Source organism: Notamacropus eugenii, chromosome 3, assembly GCF_028372415.1.
Source record: "Notamacropus eugenii isolate mMacEug1 chromosome 3, mMacEug1.pri_v2, whole genome shotgun sequence".
In the NCBI taxonomy this organism is placed as follows: domain Eukaryota; kingdom Metazoa; phylum Chordata; class Mammalia; order Diprotodontia; family Macropodidae; genus Notamacropus; species Notamacropus eugenii.
In genome coordinates, this window is record NC_092874.1 from 238,645,868 (window position 1) to 238,673,033 (window position 27,166).

Here is a 27,166-nt window from a genome sequence, read left to right on the forward strand (position 1 = left end):
CAAAAGGTTTTTCCTCTCAACTAATTCTTTATTTTGAACCCAGTCTCTTTGGTTCAGTTTCCATCATGTCATTCACTTCCCTTTCACTTGATTCATTCCCACTATAGTGACTTACATCACTTGATTTTAGTTTTCTCATAACAAATATTCAGAACTAGCACTTAAATGTCTCTTTAAGGTATGCAAAGCAATTTACAAATGTCATTTCAATTTATCTTCACATCAACCCAGGGAGGTGGGTATTATTACCACTCTCATTTTACAGATGAGGAACCTGGGGCAAAAAGCAGGTAAGTGACTTGTCCAGGGTCATGTAGTTAGTAAATGTCTAGGGATGGATTTGAACTCAGGTCTTTCTGATGCCACATTCAATGTTTCTTCCACTATGCCACTTAGTTGTCACTATAGGATAAAATGAATAGATGGAATATTTATGCCTACTCCTACCTTTTTGTATATATTCAGAAAAATAGTGTGTGGGAGAGGCTAATGCTAATAATATCTCACCTATTTATAACACCTTAAGGTTTACAAAGTGCTTTTCCCATAACAACCCTATGAGTTAAATAGTATCAGGATTGTTACCTTCCTTTTGCAGATGAGGAAACTGAACTGCAGAGATATTAAGTTGTCTTTATATCCTCAGCATCTAGTAAAGGGCCTCATATACAGTGGCAGCTTAATAAATGCTTTTTTTAAGTTGAATTATCCACAATCATAGAACTCCTGGGTGCCAAGTGTAGAAAATGAACCCAGATCCCCTCCCTAAATGCAGCACCACTCCCTAAATTATGCTTTCTCGCATCTGTCATTTGTCACAGAAACATCCAATAGCATTGAAATCATGATACTATTGAGATCTACAGACTCCTGGGACACCAAAGGTCAGGATTCATTTGATAAAATTACTTCCTTTCTTTGAGCTTGGTTCTTCATCTGTAAAAGGAAGGTAACAATTTTGATACATTTAACTCATAGGGTTGTTATGGGGAAAGCACTTTGTAAACATGAAGGTGGTATAGATGGGTTAGATATTATTATCTTTAGCATCCCACCTCCACTGTGTTCTGAATATATTACAAAAAGGTAGGAGTAGGAATAAATCCTGTATCTATTCATTCTATCCTATAATGAATAACTAAGTAGCACCATTATTTGTACCACATGAAAAGTGATTCTGTCCTTTTTTCATGATCACTTGCTCTTTAGGTCCATTATGCTAATAGTGTTTTCACCAAATGTGGGAGATTTGTGACTGTCTCAGCAGTTATTAGGAACCCATGAATTTGACTTTAACTCACCAGAGAACATTTGGAGATTTTGTAGGTGGGAAAAGCTTTGGACAGGGAGTTCTAGGTTCAAATCCATCCTCAGTAATTTTATGTAAAGGTCAAATATCCTTAAATTCATAGTTCATAAGTTTAAGGTCATAGACTTAGGGTTAGGAGGGTCCTTAGAAGTGATATGGGTCAACTACCTCATTTTACAGATAAGGAATTAGAGCCAAGGTAGGTCAAGTGGCTCACCCAAGGTCAGGCAAGCATTATGGGTAGGAGAGTAGGGAATCACAACTAATTCCTCTAAATCCAGTACTCTTTGTACTATGCAGTTGTGACCTGCATTCCCTTCACCACTAAGGAGGTTCCCTTGGGCTCCTGGCCTCTTATTTACACAATATAATTTATTTTGCTAGTTTTTCAAGGTTTCTGGTATTCCTATCACCTATGACATTCATGAATACAAAGCATTCGTTTTATTTAGCGTTGTGAGACTTACCAACATGTGAGTATCATTAATTATAATGGTGCAACCTTAAACAAATTACTTATTCTCTCTGAGCTTCATTTTCTGCTTCTATAAAATGAGGGGGTTGGATCAGTCGATCTCTTAGGCCCCTAGAGGCTCATATATTCAATACCTGGCTGCCTGACGCTATTGTGGGATTCAGAGGGAGATTCTCAGCTATGTAGATAAGGTGGAAGAAAGCCCTAAAATACAAGCAGAGAGAAACTGAGCAGATGACTCTTGGGATAAGAATGTGATGCTTTTTACCATCTGTCTCAAAGGTATTCTATTGGCCAAGAAAACAATTTCTGAAAGCATCAGGCCTTAAGGAAGTATTTAAAGGAAGATAGTTAAGGTCACCAATCCCTTCTAAGTGCTCTGAAAACTAATCTTATATAGTTGTACTCACTTCTTGAAAGATGGGAAGGTCAAAAACATGAGCACTTTACAAATAGGGGCGTTGTAACAATTCATTTTAATGGAGTTGAATTTCAAAATGGGGACCAATATAAGCATCACTGTATAAGTTTTCTGTGGAGGCAGCTAGATTACACAGGAGACAGAGCACTGGACATGAAGTCAGCAAGACCAGAGTTCAAATCCTACCTCAGACACTTACTAGCTGTGTGACTCTGGGCAAGTCACTTAATCTCTGTTTGTCTTAATCCATTAGAGAAGGAAATGGCAAATCACTACAGTATCTTTGCTAAGAAAATCCTATGGACAGTATTGGTGTGATATGATCCACTGGGTCAAACATGATTGAACAACAATGTTAACTTTTGTGTGAAGCTTTTTGAAAGACAGCTGATAATTAAACACCTTATAAAATACTGCCTTAAATGTCTCCGACTAAAATGAACACATTGTGTTTGTATGAAGATATAAATACTATGATAAAAGATAGTTTTGTAATTGCTACCTAAAATATATGTGAGTATTTTATATGTGAAGGAGGAGAGAGCAAGGGAGAGAAAGGAGGTAAGAGAAAAGAGAAGAGGAGGAGAGGGGTACAAAGGAAGAGAAGGGGAAAAGAAGAAACAGATGGACAGAAAAAGAGAGACACAGAGAGAGAGAGAATATGTACTAGGGGGCAGGAGGGAGGTAAGAGAAAATGAGAAAGGAAGAGAAAAGTAAAGAGGGAGAGAGAAGTGGAAGAGAAGACACAAAGTGTATGTGTGTGTGTGTGTGTGTGTGTGTGTGTGTGTGTGTGTGGTGGGAGGGAGGTAAAGGAAAAGAGAAGAGGAGAAATAAAAAGAAAGGAGGGGAAGAGAAGACAGATAAAGAGACAAAAGAGGGAGAATGTATTGAGGGGCAAGAGAGAGATGAGAAAAAAGGAGGAGAAAGGTGGAGAGGAAGAGAGAGAAGGTGTAGAGAAGAGGCATGAATAAAGTATGTGTATGTGTTCGTGTATATGTGTGTGTGTGAGAGAGAGAGAAATAGAATCCCTCTCTCTCACTCACTGTACCCCACATAAACAATTGTTAATGTGATGAAAATTGTACTTACCAAAGATGCAGTACGATTTTATAATTATACAATATCTATATATAGATGTACCAAATCTGTTCAGAATATTCCTATATGAAAAGCAAATGAGTAAAGTTGATCAATTCAATAATAGCCTAATCAATTATTAAATATCATTAATGCTCTTTTGTGGAGTCAAATAAATAAACTAAAGAATAGGTAAGGTTGTACTACTCAATAAAATGTACATTTAAGCATCTCGAGAGAAACCAGATGATTCTTTGGTTAAGTATCCAAACAAGGTGAGGAATGCATTTCCCCAGGATTCAGAATGTATCAAATAAGTCAAAGGGCACATTTTTCCCAGAAAAAAAGTTCATAGACCCCAGATTAGGAAGCTCTGACCTAGGAGAAGGCTTTGAATATCATCAGTAGAGAGTCTATGGTAGAATTAAGGAAGAATAAAGTCAGAGTTGCTAGGTAATACAGTGGATGGAGTACCCTCCCTGGAGTTAGGAAGACGAGTTCAAATTCAGCCTCAGACACTTATTAGCTGTGTGACCTTGGGCAAGTCACTTAACCCTGTTTGCCTTAGTTTCCTCATCTGTAAAATGGAGAAGGAAATGTCAAACCACTCCAGTATCTTTGCCAAGAAAACCCCAAATGGGGTCAGACAGACATGACATGAAAAACAACTAAGCAACAACAAAGGACAGAGATGAGAAGATACAGATGGGCTGGTGTGAAATCTTCATGGAATGAGGGTGTGTTCACAATTGATAAGATCATGGATCCACTACAGCATTCAAAAGGGGCGTAGAAATATCATGTCACTTGCCCAAAGTTAGGTATCAGGTTAATGGTCATCTGGAACTAAAATTCCTAGTTCAGCATTAATTCCATGCTATATGGTTCTATATTAAGAGGTAAAAATCTGCCTGTTGGCTCTCTCTGATTCCATGAAGTACCAAACAGAAGATTTATATTCTTATTGAAGGAAAATGACAAGGGATTCTTAAGAGAGGTAATCAAAAGAAAATCATGGCATCATGGACTTTATCCCATGAATAACTGAGTTGCTCTGTCCCAAAAAAGAAGGTAGACCAAAGAATACTGAGTATGAGATAGAGTACAGTCTTCCTGTTACAGAGATGTGACATTCCTTCTGAGCATAACTTCACTACGTATGATGAAAGATAATCTCAGGAGTTTGTCATAACTCTAAGAGAAAAAAGGTATAGAGGGGCTCTAATCTGAGCTCCAAAACTGGTATTCCTAAAACCCAACTATGATCATGGTACTTCCCTCCTTAAGAAATTTCAGTGGCTCTCTATTGCATCTTTTAAAAATGCATTCTCCTTTTGGGGGCATTTAAAGCCCTTCACAGACTTCCTCCAGTCTTAGTATCCAGACCAATTTCACATTATTCCCTGCTCATGCCCTAAATTCAAGCCAAACCAATCTACTTGTACAGTCAGTTGCTTGTACGTACCATGCAGTGTCACTTCTACATGCCTTTCCATGGGCTATCCATCAGGGGTGTGCTGGATCCATCTCAAGTTGGCTCAAGATAGATGACTGCTACATTTTTAGTCTGAGCATTTACACCTCAGAAATTGGCAAGCACCAGAGAACTTCATTTTTTTTTAAATGTCTAGACTCAAGAAAGTAGATGTTAATAATGCAGATCGCCTTAAAAAAGAGTGTCTTGTGTACATTTTTGTTTTTCAAGAGCAGGATATTAAACATTTGCCAGTAAACCTCTTGCTATCCTTCCTGCATCCCTCTTCACCTCTACCTTTGAGATTCAGCTCAACAGATATCTCCTCTCTGAGACCTTTCCTCATCCCCTTAGTTGTTAGTGCTCACCCACAAAACAATCATTTTGGATATACTTTGAGTTTATCAGTGTACATGTTGTTTTGCATGAGTAGAATGCAAACACCTTGCGGGCAAGTAGTATTTCATTGTTGACTTTGTATCCCCAACACCTACACATTATAGTAGTTTAATAAATGGTTATTGAAAAGGATTCAAGTGAGTATTCACTCACACCAATGAAATTACAAATGAATCCTTAAAAAAAGAAAAAGAAGTAGCTTCTATCCCTTCAATACCAATATCCGCTTCAGTGACTGACAGTTGGAAATACTACTGGTCACTTGTCAGTAGACAATTCTATCTCCTTTTCACATCCAAAAAAAAAAAAAACTATTTCATTACCAGTATTGAGATCAAAAGAAAAGATGAGAATGAAAGATATTTCCACCCTCGAGTTCATACTTGTGTTGGAAAGGATAGATATGCTTTGCCCACCCTTGAAATAGATGTACTTCAAGAATAGCATCTGTCAGTCTTTTAACAACTGAAAGAAACTTTGAAGAAGTACTTAGGGCCAGATGCCAGAAAGACTATTGTTCCATATATCTAGTCTAATGAAGGGAGAGGGGAGAAAGAGGAGAGAGAGATTGGAGAGGAGGGAGAGGGAGTGGAGGAAGAGAGGGAGGGACACAGGAGGAGAGAGAGAGAGAGAGAGAAAGAGAGAGAGAGAGAGAGAGAGAGAGAGAGGAGAAAGGGAAGACAAGCAGAGAAAGAGAGAAACATAGAGAAAAGAAAAACAACTACTCAGTGTACAGTATATGAGACAGAGTAAAAGACCCTAAATGTTGACAATCCTTTAAAGATTTCAGGTAGTAGAAGACTCCTTGCCTCACTCATGTTACTTCCAAATTCCACATTCTTTGATTCCTCCTTAGCCTCTATTAGTAGACTGATGGAACATTAACTGAATATTGACCAAATGACTCTTCTTTAGGAGACAGGAAGACCCTCCAAGCACAAGGATTCCCCTTTTCCCACTCCAATTATACTTTTAGCTTCATTTAAATGCAAGTCAAAGGATGCAACTTATTCCTCTTGAAAACACTCTCCTCTGCTTGCAAACACTGCATCTGGCAATGCCATCAATAGTTAGATTAGACTATCCATGCAAATTAGGGGAAAAAAGGAAATTTACAAAGCAATTCATTTTTATCCTTTTATCTTTTGGTTAACATTTCATTTCTTGGTGACTTATTCTTACAAATGAATTCAGTCTAATTGGTTAAAAGCAAACAAGTGACAGTCACATATTTTTTGGCTCTAAAACTGACAATGGTTCCTCCCTATTACTACTAAATAGAGTGTCAACACCCTGGACAAATACCACATTACTTGTTGTAAAAACAAGGACCCCGATATACACAAGAGGTCCTGCTGTGCAGATTCTTTGATCCGCTTTTTTAAAAGGAAAACAACTTTTAAGGAGTCAACAACCACTTTAATCAAGCATATATATCATTCACTTAGTTCAGGGGTAAAAGTCAGCACCCTGAACTTCAGAGAAAATACAGAGAAATCAAAATCAACAGACAGGGTTTCCAGCTGACTGACAGATTGACAGATAACTGTCTAACCATAAATACATAGTTACCAGAGAGAGAAGCACTAACATCTGGATTTTCAAAGTGGGGGGGAAGAGCAGGGAGCTCCTAAGCAGCTTCCCAGAATCTCATCTGGGCAAATAAACATTTCCAAAGAGTAAACCCCAAAGTAAAATCACACTTTGGAGTATTTATACATTTTTTAGAGCCAGAGGGCATCACAACCCTAGACAACCAGGACCTCATTAGAAAATTAACAAAAAGTACTTGAGGCCTATTAATGGGTGGGGAGGTCTTTAACTCTTCCCCCCACCCACCATTAACCTGAAATTACCATTACACTTGCCCCTTCTCAATCCACTAACGTCACTCTATGGAAGACTTAAGCTTAGGAGGAGCTCAGTGAAAGTCACACCCACCCAGACTGTAGGCAGAGCCTCCTATCTGCACTAAAGACCTTAGTACTGATTCCCACCTCCACCTCAGATGATTGGTAAAGTTTAAAAAGACAAAGATTTTGTCCTATTGGAGAGCCAGATCTTTTTGCCTTTAGTTACCAAGACTCCTTTAAGGGAGAGGATGCTTATTTGTGAGGTAGATTAACAGAGAAAGCCCTGAACCATCTGTTGGAAGATGGCACTTCGTATGAAATCTCTTTTGGCACAACTCTCCACACTGGGAGAGATTCCAACTATTATTTCCTACCCTTATTCAATACCCTTTGAGTTCCTCTGGTCGCCAAAAAATAATGAATACAGATTTAGAGCTGGAAGAGATATTAGATGCAATTGAGGCTGTCTTTATATTTGGAAGCTAGGTGGTGCAATGAATAGAACATTGAGCCTGGAGTCAGGAAGTTCTGAGTTCAAATGTGATCTCAGACATTTACTGAATTTGTGACTCCCAGACAAATCACTTAACCTCTGCTTGCCTCAGTTTCCTCATATGTAAATAAGGATTGATAATCATTTAATATAAATTTTGGACTTTAATAAGGGCCAGAGCTTGAATTAATCAGAAGAAGAACCTAGACCTAACAGTCTCTTTGTTCTCTGAAGTAAACTCAGACCTCTTCCTATGTCAACAAAGCCAGATAAGGCTAACTTAGCATTCCTTATGAGACCCTTAGCCCTAGACACTATCTTGAATAATGGGATTTTTTTCCACATCTTAATATTTTCTGGACGTATACTACGTTATGGCAGATTAATGGTAAAGAAAACACAGATATCTTGGGTCATAATTTCAGTTGAAACCGTCAGCTTTGTTACCTTACTGTATTTACAATCTATGCAATTAAGTAATTCCTTTCTTATGGTTAATCACTCATGGAGACCAAAAATATGAAGGACACAGACCACCTTGGATTGTCCTAAACAGATTTAAGCCTGGTCATTCTTGCATTAGTCAGTCAGAAGTTTTTCTGGCTCCATGATTATGTAACCCCTAGCTTTAAGGGAATAAACTGTATGCATTTAGCCAGTTTGCCTTTTCTTAACCAAACTTTCAGGTCGACAGGATCAAATGAACTAATAATTAAAAAGTGCCTAGTATAGTACCTGGCACATAAAAAGAACTAAAAATATTAGCTATTATTATTAGCTATTCATGTCTAGAAGAAGAAAATGAGATATAAAGAGTTTGAGTAACTTTCCAAGGTTACATAGTGGCATGTGCCTAAGGCAGTATCTGAACACAGATCTTCTACCGTTGCTAATTTTCCCACTCTTCCTTTCTCAAGCTTTAACAACTGATTCATTCCCTCACTTGCCTTAGCTTTTCTTCCTCTGTACAAACTAGGGTCTTCCACAAAGGCTTACTGTAAGACACAAATAATAGAGGAAAGAAGGAAGCCAAGAACACAGCATGCAATTCATACTGAAGTTTGGGTTGCTTTTCATGCTTCCTAAATATAGTAACAGCCTTTCTATTCAGAGGTCAGAGTTACCTCAATTGCCAATCTTCTGATCATGGTGCCAGTAGCAAAGTAGCTAGCTGGGTCTCTTAGTCACTGAAATATCACTGTTGAGAACTGGGGGGTGCTGGGGGACCCCAAAATATCAACATACCAGGTCCTGCTCGAATAAATTCAACACAAGTCTTCTTAAAGCCAAAGAAAAACAAAGTTTATTAAAGATTCACTACCTTGGGTTGACTCTTGAGGAGCCTAACTGGTTGTAATGCTTGCTCATATTGACAAGCAGGCCAGATAGAATCTCAATTAGACAGAGACTGTGTTGGATTAAACCTGAGCCCCTTCATGGAGGCATGATGGAACTTAAATACAGAAAAGACTGTAGGAGGGATCTGAGGGTGATCTGGTAGTCTAGGGTGATGGAAGGAGGGGTTTAGGGAGGGTCTTGAGGAGAAGTCCAAGGAGGACCTCGATGGGACTGGGATGACTGATCAAGGATTGGAAACAGCTGGAGGTAATCAGGAGATATCAGACAATGGAGGGCTTGGGTGGGAAGCAGTACCCTGGGGTGAATACAGATTGAATCTAGAGAGGATCTTGATGGGAGTGGTCAGCAGCCTGTGGAATGGGGTTTTGATAAGATAAAGGGTGGGGAGTGCAACAGAGACCTGGGCACAGAGATAATGAAAAGCCCATGGGCTTCCAAAAACTACCGGACCAAATGGGAAGATTCAAGGAGAATTCAAGGAGGTTCCCAGAGTCTGAACCCCATCATCACTGTCACAAAATCTCTGAATGAAAATCATCTTCTCTGCAACACTTAGGCAGGTCTTCACTGACAGCCCAATTGATGTTTTGTTTTTCGAGACCCTCTCTTTACCTTGCCTAGGCTGGCAGCACCAATATCGACTCCTAGGCCTGGCCCCACTACTGACCTGCTCCATTGGCGGCATGGGATGTTTTGCCCCTCTATAGGCAAACCTGGTAGGTACAGCTAAATGGTATAGCAAATAGAGTACCAGGTTTAGAGACTGGAAGATTTGAATTCAAATCCATAGGTCCCAGGATAAGTTCTCCTTGGTCCTTGTTTGGGCCCTGATTAGCTCAGAATGAACATAAATAGCAAGTGTTTCTATTTTGGCCAGAAACCCTGAGAGTCTTCCCCTGCCAGATATTTTTTTTTCTTTTTTGACTAAGTAAAAAAGGCTTTCTCTGCCTCATTTCTTATTAAGCCTTAATCACTCAACAGACTTTGCCTCAGTCAAAAAAGAGAACTTAGCCTAAAAAGGCCAAGTTTCCCCCACTGCATCATGGGCCATCTCCAGTTTTCCTGATCTATATCTGGCCACTGAACCCAGATGACTGCAGAAAAGAGAGGAAGGCTGGTGACTGCACTGCTCTCTGCCACTTATGTCCAATTCACTTGCATGTCATGGCATCTCCTCCCTGATGTCACGGCCCTCTTCAAGAATGAAGGACAAATAGCAGCAATGATGACCTTGAGTAGGTCACTTAACGCCTATTTACCTCAATTCCTTATCTGTAAAAATGGGGGAGTGCTGGAGAAGGAAATGGCAAACTATTCTAGTATCTTTGTATAGAAAAAGTCCAAGGGGTCAGAGAGAGTCAGACATGGCTAAACAATAACAATCCGCAATCTAGTAGTTGTCCCCTCCTGGTGCCAGACTTAATGATGCTACATGATGTATGTTAGCCTACTCCAACTCTAGCTCAGAACTCAAGATATCCACCAGCCACATCTTTGCAGGAGAATCACAAGTTTAGCCACCATGCCCAAACCAACTGATTCTTATCCAACATATGTTTCATCACAAGTGATCTGTTCTCCCAGAAATATTGCAGATTAGAAACAGAAAATAAGAAGGGCAGTGACAATGGGAGAACTAAAAAAAAACAAAAAACGAAAAACAGGCACAATGACAATTGCAGAGACCATTAAAGACATAGTATAGGTGGAGAAGACAGAAAATCCCAAAAGTATGAACTTGTGTGGCCAAACCGACCAAGCCCAGGTGTTCATAATGAGAGCCCCAAGTCACCAAAGAATGGTGAGACATACTTTGTTTAAGATTATTCCCTCAGTTTAAAGTAGCAGAGGTGTGTGTGTGTGTGTGTGATACATTTTAAAAAGATTTTCATCAAAGAAAAAGAAAGGAGCCACTTTTAAGAGTGTGGGCACCCAAAGGAGTAAAGCATCAATTATCTGGAAGATTCAAGAATACAAAATGCCTCATTCCCTAAAGATACCAGATAAGTGAGATGCTACTATATTGTACAAAGTACGCTGTGCTGGGGTTTTTTATGTGCTTAACACCAAAAGAGTTCTACTTATCAAGTCTAGAAGAATAAATGGACAGTGAAAGAGTCTGAAACCTACGCTAATGTTTAATTCTGGTAAGATCCATCTTGACAGTCTCTGCTATGAAAAGAGACTTCTATTCCCCTTCAGATGGAGTATGCCTTACTCTCAAATATGTGGAGTTCACTTCAGCTACACCTAAAACTATTTAAACGTCTGCTTGGAAAATCCTAAATTTCTCTTAAAAGAATTCATAGCACAGTGAAGTATGCTCTCTTATCCTGGAATGAGAAGATTAGGTTAACAGGAGGAGGTTTATAAAAGGAAATCTAACCACCTATGGACAACAGAATCTTGGAGATGGGCAGGAACTTCAACACCCTTCTCTTCTCCCAAGAAATTTTACAAATGGGGAAATTGAGATACAGAAAGCTGAAGTATACTGCCCAAGCTATAATAGTTGACAGAACTGGAATCTAGATTTCCTGGTTCTCAGGAATTTTCTTTTCCTCTGAGTTTCTGCAGTTTTCTGACATCATTATGTCTACATTGAACCAACAAATATAATCCTAAATAAATTACCCATAAATTCACAAGACCATTTGTGTTCTTCCCCATTAACAACTGTGTTACATTTCATAAATGTTCCTTGATTAAAGGCAAACACAAGCTGAACTTTTTACTAGTGTTTTCTAGTTGCAGAAACAGAAAGTCATGTGGTATCATTGCTAAAGAGCAATGAAAATGAGGTGATGGCAGGTCACTCAAGCCTGCCTATAATATATCTCAGTTGCCTACAATGTGTGTTTTACTACACAACTTTCTGATATATAATAGGAAAGTGAATACCTGATTCACATCCTGGCCAATTTATGTCCAGGTCATTAAAAAGATGAAGATGATTTATAAATAGTGCAATGAAAATATCCCAGATAAATCATTGCTACTCTTACTATTTCTGCCAAGAAATCATGTACTCCTGAATCCATGGAAGAACAGCAGCTTTTAATCAAATTTTGGTGGCAAAAAGTCAGGTAAAACTCTATTCAATGAAGTTGAAATGATTTTTTAAATTAGTGGTATCAAACACAAATAGAAATAGTGACCAATAGTCATGTATAAAGATAACTTCTAGTCTCATATTGACTTAGAAAACCATATATTAACATTTTCTATGTTCTATTGTATTTTAATTTATTTCATTAAATATTTCCTAATTATATAAAAATCTGGTCAGATAGCACTCATGAGTGTTTGGGGGCAGCATGAGACCAGAAGACCTGTTTTATACCTCTAAATTTATACCTTTAAATTGTCATCATGTATTTTAAATCTACCAGGGGAAATTCTATCACCACTCCCTTCCAGTTGTAGGGTCCTAGACATGCATTCATCCATTCATCAGCCTTTGTTAAGGATTTGCTGATACACGAGACATTGTCCGAAGTGTTAAGGGAGACATATAATAGACAAGGTTCTTCTTTAAAAGTTTACAGCTACATTCAATAACTTGATGACAGTTTGGTAGGAAAGGAAAAATTTGGTAAAAATAAAATAAAAATTTGGGTAGTAAAACAAACAAGAACACTCCAGACCGAAATGACTGTAGCATGAGAAAGATGTGTCTAAAATGCATATGACTCAAAAATAGATTTTCTTTGATTCTTTTAGTATTGCTGTAGACTATACTGACACAACTGAAAAGTACTATTAGAACTTAAAGCTTTCTGAAGGACAGATATAGTTTTATATCTTAAGACCTATATACTGCACACATACAATTTTCCATTATTACAATGTGGCACCCAAAATTTCCATGAAGAACATTACAATATAAATTCCATTAGCATAGAAAATTTGGTAAAAATTCAAACATTTAGATCACCTTAATGCATAATTTTCAGTGGATTTGGGATAATTAAAAATATATTGATTCTTGCTTGTACATTACACAACCAATAAGCAATGAATAACAAAATTATAGATTCTTCTAAGAATAAGAGATGATTCAAAGACAAGTCATTTAAACTATGGACACATCATGAACTCTCAGTAAATGCTTTTTGATTGATTCATTGATGTGAGTAGAAAGAAACAAATATTCAAGAGATTTTCCCACATCTATATTAGGACTGTCTATTATGATACCAAAGTAATCAATGGAAAGTAATCAATTCATTTCCAGAGTATCTTACAGATAAATTCATCCTAAGACTACATTTTTACTCTTTATTTAGATCAGGCCTACACAACCTATGGTCTATGGCCCACTTGCAGCCCATCAAAGATTTTCAGGTGGCCTGAGGAAAATGTAGAGAATGTTAAAGAAAGTAAAGATGTAATCAGTGCTTTGTTCATGCCCCTCTTAACCACTTTCCATTAGTCACTATTGTGCCCATTATGTAACTTGGATGGTGAGTTGCCACTGCACACTCTTTCCTGCCTGTCACTTAATCCATGGCACCTAACCTCCGTCTGTGTCTAGTCTAAGAGGAGCAAGAGTCATATCTTTGCATTGTGTTTTTGGTCGTTACTGGCATTGAACAGGGACAAAGTGAATGCAGCCGCATACCAATCCAACTGATGCCCACTATGCAATGAGCAGCAGCAAGGTGAGGGCTTCTTCCCCACACTCACTGCACTGCTGCCCTCCAAGTTACTTGAGTGTCTGGTGCCTTATCCAAGGTCAATTCAGTATTTCTTTGAATGTGAGCAGTTTCTATGGAGAATTTTGGATTCTAACATTAAAGTTTTAGGGGTGACTTTGTAAAATCGGTGATAAAAAATAGAAGATCAAATCAGAAAATAAGAGTATTTAACTTGGGGTGGACAAATAGATACTTGTTAACTTACATGAAAGACAGAATATTGTCCCTTGCTTCCCGAGAAGTAATAGCAGTTCCAAAGGAATGCAATCTTTGTCGCCATTTCAAACCAAAATATCCTGACTTAAGTAAATTGGACACCAATGAAAACCAAATTAAAGTATCCAAATTGTTGAAAAATCTCAGTGGGAAACAACAGTTTTTCAAGAAAGTGAACTCATAAAATGAAGTAGTTACTAAGATTAGTTTTCAGATTTCTAAAGAAATGGATTTCAAACATGATTTTGGAGCATGATAAAATGATTTCTGACAAGAAGTATAATATGTCCCATTAACTAAATGTAAACAGTAAGCAAACCTGAAAAATGTATTAAAACTTGTTCTGCTTAACAAAGTAATTTTTTTTAACATTTATGTGATTTCATGATAAATAAAACTCTTTAAGTAGTAAGTGTAATTAACTGGCATTAATTGAAATTTTCCTGTTTTGAAATATGGTTTATTTGCAAAATAGTTAAGTTATTGATTATACCTTCAGTTGGAAAATAAGCTGCTAAAAACCTCTCTGCATCCTAAAGAAGCTTAGCCTATTTTAATTTTGGTCCCTACCTGCTGCCAAGTTGTGCAGGTCTGATCTAGATATTTTAGTGTGGTATAGACACAACTTGTAAGAGATTCCTGCCTCGGGCTGTCATCCCTTAAATCTCAGCTTCCTAAGAAACCAGCTTGCTCTCGGACTAACCCAAGGAGCCTTTGCCTTTGCCCAGGGCTCCATACTACTTAACACTACAGTTCTCTATGCAACAATCAGTTGATCTATCTCAATGCAACTGAGACAACTTGGTTCTGTATTTTGTCCTGTTATGAGCATGGTGTTGAACTCCCAAAAGACACCCATTGCCAATGTTTCTGAGTATTCTTACTCTGATAATCCTTATTCCCCACCCCCCATCCCTAATCACTGCAGATCAAATGTGTACTTAGGGGTAAAGGGACAGAATTTATTTACAAGGGAAATCAATGCATACAGAAATTTAAAAGGATATCTAGTAGAATTCTACCAGAAATCTGACCAGCTGGCTGTCAAGTTTCCTAAACTGTTCTAATTAATTAAAATTTCCTAAGTAGATCAGCACATTACAATTCCCCCTGCACCCTAGGGCCACCTGCTCCTACTTAACCCAAAAGGAAAAGTATATCTTTCTTCACAGAATACTCCTCCTGATTTGGAATTGACCTCAGACACTCTGGATTTGTCTGAGTTGCAATTCCAGGTTCTTTTCTAGAAAATACTGAAGGTTCTCAATAAATGAGAGACTTTGGAATCTCTGCTTACACTATCTAAAAAACCCCAATATCCCTCCCCCCACCAGAGAACATTATATAGCCTATGACACATAAATAGACAATATATAAGTCTGAAGTTGCAGATGTTCTCAAATTAAAAGAATAACAAAATAGTAGAAAACTGCAGTTATAATGACTCCTCTTGGACCAGAAAAAAAAAGATGAAAAAATGTTCCTCCCTTCATTTGTCAGAAAGGTAAGGGATGATGAATATGGAATGCTGCATACATTGACAAAATTAATGTGCCCATTGGTTTTACTTAACTTTATTTTTTCCACCAAGGGAAAGCTCATGAGGAAATGGGGGCTGAAGGGGGAGCAAAAAAGGAAAGGAACATATCTAAAATGATAATGATGTAAGAAACAAAAAGCATTAATAAATATTTTTATGAAAAAATTAAATCAAATCAAACCTAATTTTGGAGATGAGAAATCCATAAATTATATAACTGGGGCAAATGGAGGAAAAAAACTAATGATCCTCAACATTACTTTTATGGAGAGAAAAGATTTGAGGTATATAAAAACATCTATTTCGAAGATAAATTGGATCAGAAAAGGTCCCTTTTAAGGGAAACAGAAAGCAACCTCTAGAGTTGAAAACCATACCAAAAAAAAAATTCTCAGAGAAGTTCTAAAATAAATGGAAAAAAAGAAATCCACAAACCAAAGGGAAGGAAGCAAGTGGGACAGCATTTGGTATCTTTGGAAGGAGAAATAAATTTACCATGAGGGGAATATTGTACATATTGCTTGAACAGGAGGAAATAGATTATGAGTTCCAGAATTAGATCTCAAAAGCTACCAGAAAGAAAGATAAAGTAGTCATGAGGGAATTCAATTATTCAAATATCTAGTATTTAGTGTTTAAAAGCAAAGTTATTGACAAATTCTTAAATTACCTTGCTAATGAGAATTTCATTCTTCAAAATATGAGAGAGAACAATGAATACAGCTATTATTCGGAACATGTTTCTCACCAATAAGAAAGAACTGGTTGCTAAATTAGACCTGATAGGAATTTGAGAAGGACCTAAACCTCTTAGAATTCATGAGAGAGAAAGAGAAAATGCAAGGGAAATATGAGGAAGATAATAAGCATTGGGTAGACTCATTGCTGGTTGAGCATTCACACCCAAAGACTGGTGATGAACAAATCAATGTGAAACTAGAAGGAACTCTCTGGTCAACTCTCAAGGGACCTGGGCCCATGGCCCTATTTTATTCAATATTGTCCTAAGTGAATTGAATGAAAACAAAGATGGCATGCTTATTAAATATGCAGAAGGAAAAAAAATTGGAGGAGCTAAATGCTATGATGGATGCCAGAATGAAAATCCAAAAAAATCTCTATAACCTAAAACAAGGGTCAGCAAGCTATGGTTCACAGGCACACCCTCCGATTTTCTATGGTCTTCAAGCCAAAAATGATTTTTACATTTTTTTAATAAAATGAGTTTTACATTTTTTATTTTAAAAATGCAAACATCATAGGAAAACAAGCAGTGGCTTGGATTTGGCCAATGTACCATGTGCTATAGTACCATGTTTGCAGTTTGCCTAGAACAATGGGCCAAATCTTATAAGGAGAAATAATTTAATTAATAGGAATAAAATCCTAAATTTGAGTGCAAAAATCAACTACATTGGTCCAGAATAAGGAAGGAATGACTGAATTATGTTTCATGTGAGAAAAAAAAAAGCAAGGGATTTTATTAGATTTCCATTTCAATGAGTCAACAGTGCAGTGTAACAACCAAAAGTGACCAGTAGTTTAGGCCATATTAATAGAAGCATAGTGGTCAAAACAATAAAAAATTATAGTGTGTGTGCATTCTGCCATTATTGGAACAAATGGAATATTATGTGCAATCCACATTGCCATATTTTAGGAAGGACTTTGACAAGCGTTGGTGTGTCCAAAGGAGAATAATCAGGATGGCTAAAGGATTCAAAATTGTGCCAGACAATGACTGTCTAAAGGAGTTTACCAGGTATATGATAGCTGCTTTCAAGTATTTGAAGAACTGAGATGTTGAAAGAGAATAGATTTGCTTTCCTTGGTTCAAAGGAGAGAACAAGAAATATGAACCATAGAAAGGCAGACAATATAAGGAAAAAATTCCTACCAATTTGCGCTATTTCCAGGGACAATAAGATTCCTATCACTGGAGTTTTTAAGTGGACACTGGCCAGACGTCATAGAGTGGATTCTGGCTTGAGTGCATGTTGGATTTGGTATCATCTGAGGTACCTTTGAACCCTAAAGGATTTGATTTGAAGTGAAAACAGAACCCCCCACTTAGAATCATGTAATCATACAATTTTAAAGAGGGAAGGGACTTTAGAGGTTACTAAATCTAATCTCTTCATTTTATAAATGAGAAAGAATAACATCTCCATTGATTAAATATTAGAAAATGGGAAAATAATTGACAAAAACATAACTTGAGAAGATGTAGCCTAGAGAACTCATATGTGTATTGTGTGTATACATATATGTATATATGCATATATATGTGTGTATGTGTATATATATATGTATATATGTATATGTTTAAATGTTGCCAGCAACTGTCATTCAAACATCAGTTTGCTATGGCCTCAACATTTCAACCAACACAATGAGCGTTTAGAAACAGACTTGCACAGTTTCAAAACTGGAAGGAATTTTACAGTATTTGGTTGTTCAAGTCTTTGCAGAAAACTCCATTGAAAAGTTTACTTTTTCATTTTTTAAACAACCACATTTTTCTTCACCTAAGTTTCAGGTAGTAGTTCAGTTAAATGAGAAGTTCCTAGAAGGATGCAAATGGGGAAAACTGTTGATTACATAAAACACACACACACACACACACACACACACATACACACACACACTATTCATCAGCTAGTTCTGCTTATACACTAAAGCCATGGAAGGTGTGACATTTCTGTTCCTGCCAAATCTCTCAGCTGTGAGGTCATAGATTTTCTCCCAATGGAGCAGTGAAATGGTGACCTGCTCTCTGAAAAAAACAATGGCCCAGTTACTGAATTAATTCTAGTTACATAGGTCTTAGATTATCATTATAATTCTAGAGATTTCATTTTAAATAAGAATTTTCCCCCTCCCTCAGGACCTGAATACAAGTAGAAAAATGTGAATAATATCTTCTGTGTTCTTTTTTTCCAGTTTGGCCTGAGATGTATAGGAAATGCCTCCCAATCAAAACATTCCCTTCTTTGAAAGTCTGTTCAAATTCCTCTGATAGAACAAGTTTTAAGACCATTCTCTCCAACTCTAGCATCAGCTTTAACATACATTTGCCCAGCTGTAATCAGGCATGTGTAATAGCCTTCATTTATACGGTGCATTTACTTTTCAAAACACTTGACTGTGATTATCCCCATGACAACTAAGTAGGCACAGCAGGGACCTTAGAGATCATCCAGGCCAGTTTCTGATAAGGAAACTGAAACAGGGGTTAATGAAAGGATTTTCTCAAGGTCATATAGTAGAAAGTGAAGAAAAAGGAGGAGAAGGAGGAGAGGAAGAGGGAAATGGGGAAGGGGAGGAAAAGAGGAGATGGAGGAGAAAGAAAAGGAGGAGGAGTAAGAGAACAAGGAAAGGAGAAAGAAAAGGAAGAGATGAAGAAGAACAAGGAGGAAGAGAAGGAAAAGGAGGAACAGGAGAAGGAGGAGAAGAAGAAGGAGAAGAAGAAGGAGGAGGAGGAGAAGAAAAAGAAGGAGAAGAAGAAAGAGAAGAAGGAGAAGAAGAAAAAGAAGGAGAAGAAGAAAACTGATATTTAAATAATACTTACTATACACCAGGCACTGTGCTAAGTGCTTGATAAAGATCATTTCATTTGATCCTCACAAAAACACCGGGGATAGGTCCTATTATTATTCCCATTTTGCCGTTGAGGAACCTGAGGCAAACAGAGGTTATGGCTTGCCTAAGGTCACACAGCTACTAAGTTCCTGAGGCTGGATTTGAACCCAGGTCTTCATGACTCCTGTTACACACCTTCTCTATTATGCCATCTACCTGGCTAGATAGGAAAAAAATATATCATCCCTAACTTTAGGAAGTTTACAGTGAGAGTCCAAATCTCTACTGAATGAAGTCCACTCCTCTGCCTAGTTTCCAAGGCCCTTGGTATTCTGGTCCTGTGCTACCTGTCCTACCTGACTTCCCACTGACACTCTTTCTGATCCATCAGATCTCACCCATAGACCTCACTGTGATCACTCCTGCCTCTCTTCTTGTGCTCATGCTCCTCCTTATCAAGAATGGCCTCTCCACATTTCTATATACTTTTCCAAAACACATTAAAAATACCTTTGAAGTCCAGCTCAAGTGCTACCTCCTTCCAGAAGACCTCCTTGACTGTTCTAGGTCATCATGGTATCATCTGAACTCTGATATCATTCACCATACAATTTGTCACTCAGTTATGTGCTGTCCTATAATATTCTATAATCTTGTATTATGTGATGGTCTTCCAAGCTTCTAGATTAGAAATGCCTTGAGAGCAGCCACCAAATCAAAATAACGTCATTAGGGTCAATATCATTATTTCTGTCACTTTCTTCTATATTAATCTCTTGGCAGCCCTTACAAAGGAACATGGTAAATTTAGACTTCTCTAGAAATACTGTAATTCATTTCAACAAGTGTAAATTAAATACTTAATAATGGCTAGCGTTTAATTAGTAATACTAGGCAGTAAGATGGATGCTGTTGGATTTGAAAACTAAAAGCTTTGAGTTCAACTCTAATCTTAGATACTTACTAGCTATGTAACCCTGGGCAAGTCTCCTATCTGCCTCAGTTTCCTCATCTGTAAAATAGGAATAATAATAGTACCTACCTCCCAGAGTTTTTGTGAGGATTAAATGAGATAACATCTACAGAGCATTCTGTAAACTTAAAGGGCTATATAAATGCCCATTACTTCCTTTGTACAGAATATATAAGAACATATAAGAAGGACATTATAGTAGGGAGAAAATGGACTAAAGGTTAAGAAATTAAAACTTTATTTCCAATCTCATTGGCTACTTTTGTTAGTAATGTGTATAACTTTGGATGAGTTGCCTCATCCCTGGGTCTTAATTTTCTCACTTGTAAAAACAAGAAATCTAGGCAAAATATCATCTATAGTTCCTTCCAGTTCTAAGATCCAATGGTTCCTGTATTAGTTGGGGAGTAAAAAAAAAAAAAAAAAAAAAGATTTCCTAGTAGATCCTCTACAAGCCTCTTGTCTCCAAATCTACCAACTCCACCCACTTCTGACTTTTTCTTTCTGTCTCCCCCAACTCCCTTAACTTGGGCCAAGATTGAGTAGTCTCTTACCTCAACTTTGTATCTTCTCCCAGTTGCTGAACAGTGTTCTGCATATATGTAATCCTCAAAAAAAAAGTTTGTTGAACTGAATGGAAATGCATCATCTGCATGTTGAAATTATTAGGAAATGAACATATTTTGAGTACAATATGTGAATAGTAGTGACTGTAATTCTCTATTTTGTTTTCCCTGCATATATACATATATATGTATGTGTGTTTACATGCACATATATACATACATATATACATCTGAGATGAAAATATGTATATGTATACTAATAGATAGATAGATAGATAGATAGATAGATAGATAGATAGATAATTTCCATCTCAGATGAGAGAATTGGTACTGAGGAGATGTGTGAGGAGACCTCACACATCTGTTGTTTCTCTGTCCAATAATTTACCGCAGGTATTCAGGAAGTATGCAAATCAGAGATGGCTTTAACTGAATCAAAAGACAGAACCAAAATGAAAGTGTTGTGCAATTACCATATCAGATGACTCATCAAAAATTCAGCTCCACAAAATTCTGCCTTTGAGGCACTCAGCCATCTTGTAGATGTGGGGTTGCATTTCTTTCACTGTCACATGTCAGCTGCCCATTAACCAATCCAATGGGTTCCTTTGGCCACACAACCTATCTTTCCAATGTTATCTCACACTCTTTTCCATATAGTATCTCTCTACTTTAGCCAACCTAGATTATGAACTAACCCTAATAAGCCTTAAATTTTTCTTCTCTCTATGTTTTGGCTCATATGGTCCCACCTACCTTGGAAGATAGTGCCATGGAAAGAGTATAGCACTTATCATTATAGAGCCTGGGTTCTAAGCTTTGTTCTGTTACCTACTACCTGTATGACCTTAGACAAATTCATTTTTCTGAGCATCTGGTGTTAATTAATTCTTCTTCCCACCATATTCCTTTGAATTTATTTATGTAAATAAGTAATGATGTTAATAAGTCAATAAATGTTTATTAAGGACCTACTATGCATCAGGTACTGTGCTAAGTTCTGGGGATACAAGGAAAGACAAAAGACAGTGCCAGACTTTGAGAAGTTCACAATCTAACAGTGGAGCTAACATGAAGACAACTATTTAAAAACTAGTTATATAAAGGGTATGTAGGAAATGATGAACTGGGAGAAGGCACTAGAATTAAGGGGGATTGGAAAAGACTTCTTGAAAAAGGTGAGATTTTTAGCTGGGACTGAAGGATGCCAGGGAAGCCAGGAGATAGAAAGGAGGGAGATCATCCCAGTAGAACTAAGATTCTTATGGGAATCCTGAGTGCCTAGTAAAGTATGCATATAAAAGGTTCTTAATTAAATGCTTTCCAAATTGAATTGAATAAATAACATCTGCAAAATATGCTATTTATTCAATTCAATTTGGAAAGCACTAAAATAAGAGAGTTGGACTAAAGTAATTTCCAAGGTGCCTCCTAGGTATAAATGCTATGATCCCATTTTCTTTCTTCCTAACCAATTCCTACTCATCTTTCTGGGCTCCCTGTAAGCCCTAACTCTGTTGTGAAGCCATCCCTGAAGGACTTTCTCCCTCTTTGGAATTTCAGGAGGACTATTGTCTACTCTAGAGCAAGCATAATGCAGAGTACCAGCCTCAGGGTCAAGAATGTTTGGGTTCAAGTCCAGTAAATGTGTACTCCTGGACAAATCATTTAAACTGGAAATTCCCCCACACACTCTGAGTTGTTGAGTTGAAAAGCAATGACTGCTCTCCTTTGATACTGGGAACTGATCGGTTACTTTCCCTGCCACAAGTCTCTCCCCCACTCCAGTTCATGTGCCACTCAACTGACAATCTTCCTAAAGTACAGAGCTAACCTTGTCTCTCTCCTACTCAATAAACTTCCATATTTCCCTATCACCTCTACGATTAAATCTAAAATCTTCTGTCTGGCATTCACATCTCTTCACAACCTGACCCTATCTTATGTTTCTTCCTTCCTCCTTCCTCTCTCCCACATTCATTGCAATGTAATGGCACTAGCCTCCCTGCTATACCTTGCACAAAGACTTCTCCAGAATCCAGGCATTTGCACTGGCTGTCTCCCATGGAATGCCTGCCTTCCTCATCTCTGACTCCTAACTTCCTTGGCTTCCTTCAAATCCTAGCTAAAATCCCATAGGGAGCCATCTCCAATCATCCTGATGAATAAATATCATGCCACTGGACCCAGATCACCCTGAAGAAGAAAGTGAAGTGGGTGACCTTGCACAGCCCTCCCTCACTCAAATCAAAGTCAACTGCAAGTCATGTCATTATCTTAATATCATGGTCCTCTTTGAGAAAGAGGGACAAACACAAAATCCCGTGTTCTGAAATAAGCCTTTTCTCCTCCCCTTATTGCTAATACCATTCCTCTATTGTTTATTTCCAGTTAAAGGGGAAGGAAAAGGAAATGAAGGGAACAAGCATTTATTAAGTACCTACTATGTGCCAAGAATTGTGCTAAGGAGATTTTACAGATATTATCTGATTTGATCCTCACAACAACTCTGGAAGGTACGTGCTATTGTTATCTTCATTTTCCAGTTGAGGAAACTAGGGCAAACAGAAGTTAAATGATTTGCCCAGTTGGCAAGTATCCCAGGCTGGATTTGAACTCAGGCTCTAGGTCCAATGGTCTATTCAACTCACCACCAAATGCCTCTATAATTGCTACTTCTAATCCTATTATGTAACTTTTTTGTACATGACAACAATAGTCTCTGCCATTAGACTGTCAGTTCCTTGAGAGCAGGGACTATCTTTTTTGCTTTTCTTTGCATCTCCAGAGTTTAACACAGTGCTTAGCACATAGTAAGTGCTTAAAAAATGAATGCATGTATGAGAAGCGTCATGATGTGGTAGGTAGAGAGTTGTCCTTAAAGTCAGGAAAGCCTGGATTGAAGAGTTAACTCTAGTCTCAAGCCTTGATCTTAACAGAGTTTAAGAGGCAATGTGCCTTGACAGATTTTAGAACCTCAGGGCTAAAAGCCTGTTGTAGACAGAAACTGAAGTACTATGTGTCTGATACGCTAGCCTTCTAGCATTTTGCAGCTGCAGGCAATCTTCAACTTGAAAATGAGTTGTGTTCTAAAATTTAATTTGTTTGTAGGTTATTTGGAATTCAGAAATTCCCATAACAAATGTTACTTAATAATGAAAGTCATAATGACATATCTGTGAAACAATTAAAGGTCTATGAAGTATTTTCATGATAACTCTGTGAGGTTAATTATTCCTATTTTGCAGATGAGGAAATCAAGGCTCAGAAATTTAAGTACCCCATCCTATCATTCTCAGGCTGACTGAATGTCCTGCTGGTGATTTTTGAATTTCTGTTTTTTCCATGTATTCTTTGCTTTTTCCTTCTTTCCCAAGCAGTCTTAAAGAGAGGTATGCCTTCTTTTCTTCAATATTTTCTTGAAATGTAATGTGTGCTATTTTCAAATCCTACCTCAAATACTTACTAGCTGTGTGACCCTGGATAAATCATTTAACTTCTTTCAGTCTTAGGACTATCTTGCACAATTATTGTGAGGATCAAATAAGAAAATAATATAAAAATGCTTTGCCAATCTTACGAGAGTTTACAAGTGTTAACCTACACCCTACTGCTAGTCTCTTTCTTCTAAGATTGTCTTCCCTTTACAAGGTAGATATCTTGTATATACATATTTAAATGTTGTCTTTCCCATTATGAAGTGAATTCCTTGAATCAGGGATAGGTGGTGTTTTGGGGGCTTGTTTGGGTTTGGGGTTTTTTTTTTGCCCTTTGTGGGGCTTAGAGTAGTGCTTGACTATAATGAATGCTTGATAGATGCCTGATGATTGACTTTTTAAAAAATTTCTAATGAATTTTGTAAAATAAAGCTCATTCTAAATGCACTGGGAAATTCATCATTTAAAGTAAAATTGTTGATATTCACAGAAGGATCTTCTGCAAAGATCTACCCTGGGGCTGAAATAAGGTGATTAGTAAATGAGTACATCCATAGCTAACTCGTTATATCTAGCCTAGCTCAGTGTTTGAGAGACTTTGAAGGAAAGTGGGCAAGGGAAGAGGTATTAGACTGCCTACCAAACTGAGGTACTACACAGACATTGTTGAATGCCTGTGAAACCTGGACAGTATATCAGCGACATGCCAAGAAACTGAATTGCTTTTATTTGAATTGTCTTAGGAAGATTCTGAAAATCACCTGGCAGGATAAGGTACTTGACCCAGGGGTCCTTTCCAGAGTTGAAGTATACCAAGCATTAAAATTCTGCTGTAGAGAATATAAGTCCATTGGGCTGGTCATGTTGTTCCAATGCCAAATGTAGGCTTGCCTAAAAGACTATTTTACAGAGATTGGCTCATTAAAAGGTCCATTCCCTGATAACTTCTTAAAGAGTCTTATTCACTCAATGGGTGTTAGCTCCCTCTAAGTGAGTAGGTGAAAAGGCTTAGCCTAAAAAGGCCCAGGTCTCCCATTGCATCCTGGGCTATCTCTAGTCATCCTAATGAATATCTGGTCATTGGATCCAGATGACTCAGGAGGAAAAAGTGAGGCTGATGATCTTGCATAGCCTTCCCTCACTCAGGGCAAAGTCAAATGCAAGTCAGATCATCATTTCTCTGATGTCATGGTCTTCTTTGAAAATGAAGGACAAACACAATTTTACAAAGAACTTATGAAAGGAAAGAGCTCACAAAAGAAGCTCTACAAGGACATTCTCAAAGTCTTTCTGAAGAACTTTGGAATTGATTGCATAACATGGGAGACACTGACATAAGACCACCCAACACAGTGTGTCTCCATCAAAGAAAGTGTAGTGCTCTATGAGCAAAGTGGAATTACAGTAGTTCAAAAGAAACATGAGATGCACAAATGTTCACGAGTCCGACCTGTAGTAGAGTATCCTGAGCTTGTATTGGGTTGATCAGCCACAGACATGCTATAATGACTCTAATATAGTAATCTCATTTTCATCCTCTTCAAGAACGAAGGACAACAGAACCAACCAAACAAACAACCAGTATCTAGCCAATCCTGGACCACCTGGGATATCTTGCCATTTGCCCTGAAAACATAAGCATGCCTCTCCCTCCACCCCAGCCCTTGTATCCCTTGTCCTGGAAACAGTAAGCAAATTAATATGACCATTTCTATTAGACAGGACATGACTATGGATTGTCTTTCACTTTCACTCACCATTCCTGTGACACCATACCTCCCCCAACCCAGACCAAAACTCCCTTCTTTGGCTATTTACCTTGTTTAGAGCAGAAACTGTCTTACTTTTATATTTGTATCTGAAGCACCTACCACAGTCCCATTACATAACATCAATGCTTTTTCTAATCCATTCCTTCCTTCCTTCCTTCCTCTGATGAAGTTATCTCTTAGCTTAATGATTTTCTAAGTCACAAAAATTCCAAACTCATGTTTTCTTAAAACAAAGCACATTAATTTCATCTTCCTCTACTATAAACAGATTCTAAGAGAAGAAAAGTTAAATTATATTTCTTTTTCAAACTAAATAGCTTCTAATCTATCTGTGATAGCCTATAGTCATGGATCCTGCCTAAAGACAAGAAAAATATTTCCTTTCAAGCTGAAGATTATGCGTTCATTAGGTAACCACATCATCAACAACAATAATCACTTTTTAAAGCCTTTATGCATGCAGGACATAAAACATTCAGATTCTTTTCTTCCCTTACCTTTAGTCGATGCGCATAAAGAGACAGGGCTGTGAAACATGCCCTCTGCTGGTAGAAAGAGGAGAACTTGGTGGACTTTTTTAACCACAGAAATCCTATACGCAGGTGTTGGTAATTTTCCAAGGAGCTATTTTCCAAGCACCTTTGAGATGCTAGGACCTGAGATACTGCTCTTCTTAAATAGTCACTTTCACAATGTTGACCCTTAAAAAGCAGAAAGAAAAAATTTTTTTAGAAAATCTTAGTTTACTATCCCTAGATAAATGAGACTTATTATGGTTATTTGGAGAGTCTCGCAGAATTGATTCATTAAACTGAGGGTGAGGGGTAGAGTGGATGCAAAGCTGGACTCAGAGACAGGAAGACCTGAGTTCAAACCCTTCCTCTAACACATACTGGCTGTATATCATGGGCAAATCGTTCTCAGAAGCATGGGCAATTCTGTAAGAAGACAAATACCAGAGCAGTTACGACACTGCTAGAAGATGTTTTCTTGCAGGGGAGTTCCTTGGACCAATAAAATCACAAGTATGACTAAAAAAAAACCCTCAGGAGGTAAATTAGTTTAACTTTAAGAAAAATTGCTATAACTGCCTATTTAGTGATCTCCCTTTGGTCTGTGTGCTCTACCAGATGCATTGTATTCTACATATAGTGGCTCGGATGACGGTTTACAACACTATTGTCCCCATTACATTTTCCTATCAGAGAACTTATAGCAGTCATTAGTAAGAACAGGTATTTAAACAAGTCAACAAGTAAAGCGCTTTGGAAACTTTAAATTGTTACGTAAACATCAGCTATGAACAATAGTAATAGTGGGAAGGGTGGTAATAGTGATTAGTACTAAAAGTAGTTAGTAGTACTTAATAATAATTCACAGTAGTAGTTAGTAATTAGCAGCAGTTAATAGTTACTAGTAATTGGTAATTAGTAGTAATTAACAGTGTTAGTATTTAAGAGATACTAGTAATACTTAACAATTAGTAGTAGCGATATTAGTGGTTGTTATAGTTAGGAGAA

At 37.6% G+C, this 27,166-nt stretch overlaps 1 protein-coding gene across 2 annotated transcripts in view; it reads right to left on the minus strand.

The window, feature by feature from the left end:
- TAFA2 (TAFA chemokine like family member 2) overlaps positions 1 to 27,166 on the minus strand; it is a 544,567-nt gene that overhangs the window by 254,168 nt on the left and 263,233 nt on the right. For both annotated transcript variants that reach the window (XR_011977241.1, XM_072655239.1), the window contains exon 2: positions 26,144 to 26,347. The gene's annotated coding sequence lies outside the window, so the exon portion shown is untranslated. The remainder of the gene's footprint in view (positions 1 to 26,143; positions 26,348 to 27,166) is intronic.